General features: G+C 39.0%; 1 long non-coding RNA gene across 1 annotated transcript; it reads left to right on the plus strand.

Moving 5' to 3' along the window:
- The first annotated feature begins 3,318 nt into the window (after positions 1 to 3,318).
- Positions 3,319 to 10,506, plus strand: LOC104869162. The gene is made up of 2 exons (XR_782210.3): positions 3,319 to 3,608; positions 7,433 to 10,506. It is a non-coding gene; the product is annotated as an uncharacterized LOC104869162 (long non-coding RNA).
- The last annotated feature ends 179 nt before the right edge of the window (positions 10,507 to 10,685 follow it).

Below are 10,685 nucleotides of genomic sequence, written 5' to 3' on the forward strand. Positions count from 1 at the left end.
ATCTGTCATTCCTGCCAGTCAGGAAAAGAACGGCGCATGAGCTGTGATCCAGCCCGAGAACTCCCCTATTTATCAGACTTTTGACAGTTTTCAGTGGTTCCTATCACAGGAGTTTTCATTCCAGTGTACAGATGCACCGAAAATGTATTTTCAGGGAGCCCTACCAGAGGAAATACAAACACTGGTCCTTCATTTGACCCTAAGATAGGGAAATTTATTTCTAAACTGCCATGTAGTAAATTAGTAAAGTTGATACAAACCATTGACATGAGGGTTGTTGTGCAAAAATAGTGAGAGAAAATATGGTGACACTAAATTAGTACATTGTTTTTGGAGTTTAGCAATGCATGACGAGAAATAATAAAGTGATCATATCATTTAAGCCAAGATTCATCTTTTAGAAATTTATCCAAGGAAAGAATTTAAAGTAAAGGGGAAAAAAACTCAGAAATTCATGCATCATGGAGCTAAAAGCTGGAAATAGTCTAAATTTCCAATTATTTGGAAATGTCCAGACTCATTACAGTGGAATAGGGTGAATATGTCAAAAGGGTGATTATAGCAACCTTTGAAATAGTGAGTGTGGTCAGTTAAGGGTGCCGGGAAGAGCACAGAGGTCCAAAAGGAAAGTGCACGTCCAGCACTGCCTTGCCTAATGGCTGCGGACAGTGAGAAGCCGTCAGGGTAAGGGACAGGACCCTCTTGCAATCAGAGCGACTCTTACAAAAGATGTATGTAGGCTTCAGCTTGGTAGTAGTGCAAGATTGCCTGGCCGAGGAAGAGCTGTCCTAGGAAGAATAGAGTGACATTTTTTTCTCTTTTCTAGATTCACAGTATGAATATGTCCCGGTGAAATCCTTTTTTTGTAGGATCCGATAAGTAGAGGAGCTTGGGAACTCAGAAATGTGCATTGAGCTGAGATTTTTATTCAGCACTTACTTTGGTTCTTTTGTATTTAGCTAGATTCTCTTGTGGATTTAAAAAAAAAAAAAAAAGACTTGGTTCTTGCCACAAGGAATTTTCATTTGAATTGAGAAGAAACATATTCATGAGAAGACAAGATAATAATTCAATAGGAAAAGAGATGGAGAAAGAATTCTTGATGCTGGTGGTAAATAAGAATCACAAGAAGCACTGGATATGAAGTACACTTTTAAGTGACTATATTTTTTCTTCAGTTGGCTACCTTTCAATTTTGGGTTTTTAAATAACTTTAAAGAAAGCAAAATATTTATATTTATTGAAAGGTTTTAAAGATCCAGAGACAGTGAATTGGAGTGACTGTGACAGGTATTACTGATTTCTTACAGGATTTACACCAATCACCTTTACCATCTTAAAATTTAATGCACTATGGTAATGTGATCGCTAATATGGTATTGAAGATACTAACTGCTCCAAGAACTGGATTTTGATAAGAGAGAAATGCATGTGGGGTAGCTGAGTCAGATATCTCTGGGAATTGGGGAGATTCGAGCAGGTAGTATTTGGACACAGAGCAAGAGGTCACCTCGGGAAGGGTGAGCAGGTGGGAGTCCCTTGGGTCATTCTCAAGTGTGCTGTTTATGGAGCCCTCAGAACAGAGCCTGCCCTGCAGGAAGTGCTGTGTTTGTTGTAGTAATAAATACTTTTAGAGCCTGTTCCTGAGCCAGCCACTAGTACAGTGTGGCCACCAAAACAGTTCTTGCCTTCATCTGTACTTGATTTCTGAAAGGAAGAGATCTGTAACGTGAGGATGTGTGTCTGCTGCTGATAAGGTCTGCAGACAGAACAGTGAAGCTGAGGAAGAGTTCTGGGTTACGGGAGAGATTACTGTTGAGTTCTGGGCTGTTTTAGTCCTTTTTAATTGCTATGACAGAGTCCTTGAGGCTGGGTGATTTATGAAGGAGAGAGGTGCATTGGGGATTTATAGTGGTGGTGCTGGTGGTTTTTTGTTTATTTGAGACAGGGTCTCCTTATGTAGTTCAGACTGACGTCAAACTTATAATCCTCCTGCCTCAGCCTCCCAAGTGCTGGGATGCACCACCACACCTACAGCCCCTCAGTAAAATGGCACTAGCAGTTGAATTTGCACATGCATTTTGTTGCATCTAAGTCACAATGAGAGATCAGCCTGATTGCAGCCAGACCTGAAAGAGATGAGGGGATGAGCCACACAAGAGCTGGAAGGATGGGAAGTGTCTGAGGAAGTGTGCACCAGGCAGAGGAAACCACAAGTGCAAAGGCCCTGGGGTGGGACACCGGGCCTGTGGGAGTGAAAAGGAGTCCAGTGTGGCTGGAATGAGGAGAGAGGTAAGGGTAGAGAATAAAGATAAAGCGGCTGAACAAGAAGAAGCTGTGCCTTCTGAATGAACTTATCAAAACTTTCTTCCTTCAGAATTTTCTAGCATAACACAAAAATGGACAAAATTGTATAAGAAACCAGTGCATTCTAACCGCAGGCTAGTAACCAGTTTGGTGCCATCTGCACTACCACCATTTCCTCCACTCTCCTCCCTAGTTCTGTGGAGCAAATCGCGTGTGCCCATCCTCATTGATCTTACAGCCCAGGTGTCTCTTCACCTGGCCTTCACTGTCCTCCCTGCCCTCTGCTGGTCCACAGAATCTTCCAACACAGTAGGCAACATGACTGACCCTTTATGGTGTACTTTCTGCTTCCTGTCTGAAAAGTGAAACTGCCTAGGTCTGTCCACTGACACTTCCTAGAAGCAATGACATCGCTGCTGTAGCATCAACCACTCCTCCTGTGCAGATTTGGCCTCTGAATATTAATGCCACTTCCGGTGGCTAGAAACAAGGGATTCCTAGACAAATACCTGCCTGGGGCATCTCACAATGACACAAGGGAGGTCACTGGAGACCACAGGAGAATCTTACGAGGCACCACAGCCACCCTAAAGGGATTCCCGCTGGCAAAGATGGGCCTTGTGAGCAGGATGGAAGTGAATGGGAACTTTATCTTTTAGAAACTCATTCTGAGATCATAAGTACATATAGAATCCTTGGACTGGACAGGCCTGGAAAATTCTCAGAAAGAGCAGGAAGCTGGGAGACAGGTACGAGTGCTTATAGGCAGGGCTGGGAGAAGTTGGGGGTGACGGAGGAAGCAGAGTCATAAAAGTGGAGCAGTGGGAGGACGGGTAGGGCAAGATGGGGGCCAGCAGGCGGGAGCTTCCCTGGCAGTGCCAAGGCCTCCTGGGGACTCATGGTCCCGAATCCTCTATGGCAGGAGGGCAGGACATGATGGGTAGGAAGAGAGGAGCAGGAATTCAGTCTTGAACATTTGAACTCCAAGAGATAATTGGAGGTACTGAAATGTTAAACTCCTGTGGAAAACAGGCGTTTTAAACATGTTGGATCTGGATATCTGTCTTGGGAATTGACAATGAAGTATTTCCCAGCCTGTTTCACAGCAGGCAAGCACAGTGCCTGAGGACCAGCACTAACCATCTCTGATCTCTTCAGCAGATGTGAAGACAGAAAGCAAGAGAAGAATTACTCCCTGTTTCGAATCATCCCCTATTTGATTTATGTACACAGCTCTGCCTACCCAGAACCAGATCCTTGCTGTCTAGCACTGGTTGAAAAGATTCACTCTGGTTATGAAGGTAAGGTAGGAGGACCTGCGTTTAGATGAAACCCCAAAACCAGCAGTCACACAGGGATACAGAGGCCTGTTGGCTGCAGTCCAAGAATGAAAAGATTGCTTGAGCTTCCAGGATGGCTCCTAAACTCTATAAACATTTTTAGCTCAGAGCAAAACTGATTTACCAGCTTAATAAGAACATCCATTACTAAGTAGCATTTCAAATCCCTGTTATTTGTGTAGTTAGGTATAACCATAAATAGCATTAAACCTGTTACTTACTCCTATTTTAATTATTAGAGTTTTTGTGATGAGGAAACTAGTTATTCAGTGTACACAGACTTTATCTCTGCTGGAATTAACTTTAGTAGGCATCATATTTGGACTTGATTAAAATGTAATTATGAAAATTATTGTCATTAAATGATGCTTTGGCTGCTTGAAGACCTGGCCCCAAAATGAGATTTTTACCGTTTCATATAGAGATTTTATTCCTTTTTAATTATGTTAAGTGCATGATTAATTCTATATTTGCCTTTAGATGAGTCTTTCTGGTTTTATTTTTTGTTGTTTTTGGGTTTTGTTGTTTCTTTTTTTGATAGTGCCTCGAATCCCAGTGGATAAAAGAATTTTTACCACAACACACACCCCAGATTGTGTTTTTCTTGAAGTAGATGAAATTTAAGTATTCTTTTAAGCCTAAATGAAACTTGTTTCTGAAAATACATAAAAATGTGAAAAAAATTTACATTATGTATGCATACTTTTCTGCATTATATAATTAAACACATCCACTTGCCTGTTTGGTTTTGTTAATTACATTGGAATTAGTGTTGTCTAAATTTCTGTTATAAATATCTTGGGTGTTATATTTCTAAGAATTTACAAGATACTATATTACATTTTATAATACTGCTTTAGGTAGGAGAGGCAGTAGTGCTCCCATTTTATAAAAGAGGAACCCAGGGGCCAGTTTGCCAAGAACATGCATAGTGTGACTGATTGTACTCAAACTAGGGTTATTCCCTCTTAAGAAGTGCTCCTCACATCACTTTAAGGTGAAATTTTAATTAGTCAAAAGGAGAGAGAGCCAGGGATTTCGCTCAGTGGTGCCGTGCCTGCCTTGCAAGCACAGGGTCATGAGTTCAATCCTTGGTACCACCCCTCCTAAAATAAAAGTGGAAGTAAAAGAACAGAATTTGTTTGTTTTGGATGTTTTTTTGGTAGATGTATTTATTTGAAAAATTTTTCTTTGTTTTGAATATATCAGGGCCAGGGATTTATCTCAGTGGCCCCACCCCTGCCTCACAAGCTCAAGGTCCTAAGTTCAATCCCTGTTACAGGGGGTGGCTAAGGGAGGGTCTGTGTGAGTATTTTGAACGTATCATTCCTCCTTTTTTTCAGGGGACTGTTAAAATAGTTTTTGTTATTCAAGGGATTGTGATGGTAGAGAGCAGCTATTGCTTATTGCTATTTTTTAAATGTATTTAGAAAAAGTAAACTTGCATCACATCAGTGTCTGCCTTCTTCCACACACATTTGTTTTAAAATTTCACTTATTCATGAAATTTGAGTATCTGCGAACCAGTACACTGGGCCACACATAAGTGTAAACAAATGTCAAAATCCTGGTCACAACAATAATAGGTTTTAATTTTGATTTTGAAAGTCTTAACATAGGAAAATGGGTTTATTTAAAAATAGTTACTCTGGGGCTGGGGATCTAGCTCAGTGGTGCCAACACCTGCCTCACAAGCACAAGGTCCTGAGTTCACTCCCCGGTACCAAAAAAATAAATAAAAATAGTTACCCTGAAACCAAATGGTAAATGGTGAGTTGTTTTGTATAATGTAATCTGTATAAAGGAATAAAATTTATAAGGATGATTCAGAAAATAGCTTAAATTTATTTTATTAATATGTGTGGCTTTTTATACATAGAAAATGTTTATGGACTCCGATATTTCTAAATTGTCCTTGGTCTTACCATATAAGTTTCCTGTGAACCTACGGTTATCTGTCTATTTAATATTTGAGGGCAACATTGTACCTTGGTGTTTTTAATCGTGTCTGTGTTAGTTTTCTTTTACCATGACAAAATACTTGAGTTAACTCATAAGGAAAAAGGTTTATTTTGACTGGTGGTTGCAGGATTCTCTTCCATTGTTTGCTGGCTACATTACCTTTATCCCTGTGGCAGGGAAGAGTATCATGCTGAGAGCACAAAATAGAGCAGAGGTGCTCATCTCATAGTGACCAGGAAATAGAATAAAAGAAGAAAGGGCCAGGGCCTGATGCTTCCAGTGACCTAACTTCTTTCCATGAAGCTCTGTCTACTAAATGTTTCATCCATTTAACACTTGGACTGAAGACCAGGTCTTTAATACATGGCCTCTGGGGGACACTGAAGTTCAAGCTGTAAGAATGCTATATTAATTTGTAACCTGCTCTAGTCGCTTAACATCAGCATTTTTCTGTGTTCTGATGTGATCTTCATAGATTTTATAAATGACAGCATAATGGTGGACATCGGACTTTTCTGAACTTGCAGCAAAATAGACTTCTAGTGTTACCTCTAGAGATTCTGATTTAAGCCTATAGTGAGCCTACGCATCTGTTTTTTTAAGTGTTCCCTGGATGATTTTGATGCAAAATGCCAGATGACCACCAAGATTTATTAGATTGCATAACCATTTCCCCAAAGGGCAGAAAGTTAAATGGTTTCTTTGGTAAATGCTTTCATGAAAATCTTTCGTGTAAAAGTTTCTCCTTTTCTTAATTTTTAAAAAATGTTAGTACATATGTGTAGTACATAATGTTTACATTCCTTAAGTGGAGTTGGTGCATATGTACACAATACATCTTAATTACTTAACTCACCTCTCCTTCCCCTCCCTTCCCCCTCTTTCCATCATTTGAGCCTCTTCCCCTTTGAGAAAGATCTGTGTCCCTACTTCCTATTATCTATCTTTTATTTTGCTCTTTATTTTTATTTTGGGTTTCTCATGTAAGAGAAGCCATATACATAATGAAGCTTATGTGTTTATTTCATTAACATTATGGTCTCAAGATGCATTCATTTCCATGAAAATGGCTCAAGTTTATTTTTCTTTATGGCAAGTTTTTCTTATTTAAAATTTAGTTTATTTTTGGCATGTGTGCATGTGTGTGTAGTTGGGGGTTTAACCCAGGGTCTCAGATAAGCTAGGCAAGTAAATGGCAACATACATTCCCAGACCAAGAAGTACTGGAAACCCCTGAAATGTTACCTGAAGCCTCCACAGTAGGCTCTTGTCACCTGTTCAGTGTACAGTACAAGCCTAAGAAAAAAGCTAAAAGAACTAAGAGAAGCAGGGAGCCAGGACAGCCAATGCTTAATTAGCAAAGGTGCTGGTCCATCCAAGCCACTCATTTTTATTAGTAATCAATTGGAGTAAAGGCGAGCTATGTACAAGGGTGGGACTACATGCAAGAGTGTGCAGTTGTATAGTTCTATGGACATTAATGTAAGCAAAGCGTATAAAGGATAAGAGAGCATTATCAAATTAGGAACAGAATAGACAAAATTATACGGTTGTAATTAGAACACTGTCCTTCTAGTTAAAGTTTTAATTGTTCGGAACAGAATGGGTGCAAGTTACTCTGACCTCAGCACATAGGTAGCCAAACTCTCTTCTCAAAACAAACCAATTGTGGGGTTACCTTTTCACAGCCTGCACTGCTTACAGCCTACTTTGGGCATAATCACTATTGAAGACTTCTGCAAAGAAGTATTTTTAAAAATATGTAAAGTATAAAATTAACCTGATGAATATACCACACTTCCTGCATTGTGTATCTATCCCAGAGCAGTGCCTTTGCTGAGTTACCTACCTCAGGATCTGATCGGGACATCAATCCTAACATACTTGCACCCAGAAGATCGTCCTCTGATGGTTGCCATACACCAAAAGGGTAAGATGTGCCCTTCTATAGGAGCAATTTGTGTTGCTTCTGATTTGTTCTAATTTGTCAGTTCATTGCTCTCTAAAGCTTAATCTTTAACCAGATAAGTAATGTATTGAAGTTGCTGAACAATTTTTCTTAACATGCTAAAACATTTAAAAATAAATAATTAAAAAATCACCGCTTGAAGGTAAGGCTGAGGAATTACTGCATGCAGACACTAATAAAAATCCAAGAAATTATGAACAAAACATTCAAGAACTCAAACCAAACTTACACATTTTTGGTGTAAAAGAGGACATGGTATGAAAGGCATAGAAGATCTGTTTAATAAAATAACAGAAAAATTTCCAGATCTTGAGACTGATACAGGCATCCAGATACGTGAGGCACTTAGAACTCAAGACAGGCACAACCAGAAAAGAACCTCCCCACATCGCATTACAGTTAAAATGACAAGAGTACAGAACAAGGACAGAATCTTGAAAGCTACAAGAGAGAAATGCCTGTTCACTCACAGAGGCAGACCCATCACAATAATTCTAGACCTCTCTGCAAAAACTGTAAAGGTCAGAAGGGTGTGGAATTTTCAAGCCCTGAGTGAAATCATCTGCCAACCTGGATTACTATATCCAGCAAAGCTACACTTCAAAATTGAAGGAGAAATAAAGGCTTTCCAAGATAAGGGTAAACTAAACAAAAATTCATGACCACCAAGCCCACTTTGTAGAAGATACTTAAGTGAATCCTGCACACAGAAGAGGAAGAGTAGATAAGCTATTGAAAATTAGGAGGGAATCAAACATTAGAAAGGTTTTATATACCTTTCTGTAATAGCGCTAAATGTAAATGGTCTCAAATGCTCTAATTAAAAGACATACTGTCAGATTGAATTGAATTAAAAACAAGACCCAATTCTGTCTGAAAAAAATACCTCAAGCAGAGACGTGCAGACTGAAAGTGAAAGGTAGCCAAGACCAAAAAAAAGCCACCATATATTAGTAAAGGGAACAATCCCCAAGAAGATAAAACAATTATAGATACATATATACCAGACATTTGTGCACCTGATTTCAGAAAACAAGCATCGCTTGACATAAATGGGTGACTTCAATAGTCCTCTGTCACCAATAGATAGGTAGTCCAAACAAATCGATGAAGAAACAACAGAGTTAAGCTACACCAATCCAGTGGACTGAACAGATGTCTATGGAATACTCCATCAAGCAACCACAGAATGTACATTCTTCTGAGCAGCTCATGTTTGGATGCCCTCAAAAATAGATCATATTCTTAGCCATAAAGCAAACCTTAACAAATATAAAAAATTGAAATAATTTCTTGCATCTTATTAGATCATAATGTAATGTAAAGAAACTAGAAATCAATAGCAAGAATGACCACAGAAACTATACAAGCACATGGAGATTTAATAATAATATACTTTTCAGAGTAGGTCATTGAGGAAATTTTAAAATTTTGAGAAGAAAATGGAAACAAAGAAATCTGGGATAGAGCAAAGGCAGTTCTAAGAGGAAATTACAGCTCTAAGTGCCTACCTTAAAAAATCAGATGTCAAATAATGAAGCATCTCAAAGTCTTACAAAAACAAGAACAAACCAAAATCAACTCCAGTGAAAGGAAAAACTTACAGAGAGCTAAAATGAGTGAGATAGAGACTAAAAGAACAGTACATAGGATCAACAAAGCAAAAAGTTGGTTCTCTGAAAAGAAAACAAGATTGTCAACCTATAGCCAAACCAAAAGAAGACCCAAATCAATACAATTAGAAATGAGAAAAGGGATGTTACGACAGATGCTGTTGACACCACTGAAATCCAGAGGATCCTAACAAATTGGAAAGCCTAGAAGAAATGGATACATTTCTGGACACATGACCTAATAAAACTGAACCAAGGTGATTTTTAAAAACCCAAACATCCATAGCAGGCAATGAGTTTGAAGCAGTAATAAAAAGTCTCCAATAAAGAAAAGCCCAGGTCCACATGGAATCACTGCTGAGTTTTATCAGACCTTTAAAAAAGAACCTCAGAGCTCCTCAAAGTATTCCATGAAATGGAAAGGAAAGAAACATGTCCAAACTCAACATCACCTGGACACCAACAATGGACAAGGACACAACAAAAAAAACTATAGACCAGTATCCATGATAACATAGGTGTAAAAATCCTTAATAAAATACTAGCAAACCGAATTCAGCAACACATTAAAAAATATCATACACCATGGTCAAGTTGGTTTCGTAACAGCGATGCAAGGATGACTCGGCATCACTTTATGATTAAAGCCCTGAAGACTCTAGGTGATCAATGAAGGACCATCTTTCAGTATTTTAGAGGCCATACATAACTCACAGCTGCCATCCTGAATGGCAAGGATGTCCTCCCTCAGCATGTCTATTCAATATAATTCTTGAAGTGTTAGATGGAGCAATCAGGCAGGAGAAATCAAGTTATCCTTGTTTGCAGATGATATGGTCCTATTCTTTGAGGACTCTTAAAACCTTTCCATAAGACATTGAGAGCTGAGAGAAAATTGAACAAACCAGCAGGGAATAAAAATCAGTATTAAAAATCAACAGCTTTTTCTATACACCAGTTGGGAAAGAAATCCAGAAAGCAATTCTCTTCAAAGTAGCTCTGAGAGGGAGAAGGTAAAGGGGGAGGGAGAGGAAGCTACAACTGGGCATCAACCTAACCAAGGAGATGAAAGACCAACCATGGAAATTTTAGAATACTGAAGAAAAAATTGCAGACAGAATACGGAATGACCTCCCTTGTTCATGGATTAGCAGAATTAACATTGTTAAAATGGCCACATTGCCAAAAGTGACCTATAGGTTCACCTTGATCCCATCCACACACCAGTGACATTCTTCACAGAACTGGAAAAAAATCTAAAATGAGTTTCCAAATACAAAGGAACCAAAACAGTTGAAGTAATCTTAAGCAAAAAGAATAATACTGGGGCCATCACAATGCCTGACTGCAAATTACAAAGTCATAACAAAAACATGGTGCTGCTGCAAAGTATACAAGCAGACCAACAACAGATAGAGGACACAGGAAAATACCCTTGCAGCTGCAGTTAGCTACAATTAGCTTGGGCAAAGGAGCCAAAAACATACATTGGGG

This window comes from Fukomys damarensis, unplaced genomic scaffold (genome assembly GCF_012274545.1).
Source record: "Fukomys damarensis isolate Sample0158 unplaced genomic scaffold, DMR_v1.0_HiC HiC_scaffold_28163, whole genome shotgun sequence".
NCBI lineage: Eukaryota > Metazoa > Chordata > Mammalia > Rodentia > Bathyergidae > Fukomys > Fukomys damarensis.